Consider the following 553-nt stretch of genomic DNA (forward strand, 5'->3'; position numbering starts at 1 on the left):
GAAGTCATGGCAGTTGGGGGAAGTTCCCACTGACTGGAAAAGGGGAAACAACCCCCCCATTTTTTAAAAGGGAAAAAACAAAGACCTGGGGAACTACAGGCCAGACAGTCTCACCTCTGTGCCCAGCAAGATCATGGAGCAGATCCTCCTGAAAACTATGCTAAGTCACATGGTAAATAAGGAGGTGATTAGCGACAGCCACCATGGCTTCATTAAGAGCAAATCGTGCCTGGCAAATCTGGTGGCCTTTTATGATGGGGTTACAGCATTGGTGGGTAAGGAAAGAGCAACTGACGACATCTACCTGGACTTGTGCAAAGCATGTGACACTATCCTGCATGACACCCTTATCTCTAAATTAGAGAGACACAGATTTGATGGATGGACTAATCAGTGGATAAGGAATTGGCTGGATGATCGCACTCAAAGAGTTGCGGTCAACAGCTTGATGTCCAAGTGGAGAGTAGTGACGACTGGGGTTGCCCAGGGGTCAGTATTGGGACCGGCATTGTCTAACATGTTTGTCGGCAAAACTGACAAGTGGGATTGAGTG

At 47.7% G+C, this 553-nt stretch overlaps 1 protein-coding gene across 1 annotated transcript in view; it reads right to left on the minus strand.

Annotated features, from left to right (window-relative positions):
• Positions 1 to 553, minus strand: part of SMC5 (structural maintenance of chromosomes 5) — a 53585-nt gene that overhangs the window by 45404 nt on the left and 7628 nt on the right. The window lies entirely within an intron of this gene.

Source organism: Haliaeetus leucocephalus, unplaced genomic scaffold, assembly GCF_000737465.1.
Source record: "Haliaeetus leucocephalus isolate CR32 unplaced genomic scaffold, Haliaeetus_leucocephalus-4.0 Scaffold251, whole genome shotgun sequence".
In the NCBI taxonomy this organism is placed as follows: domain Eukaryota; kingdom Metazoa; phylum Chordata; class Aves; order Accipitriformes; family Accipitridae; genus Haliaeetus; species Haliaeetus leucocephalus.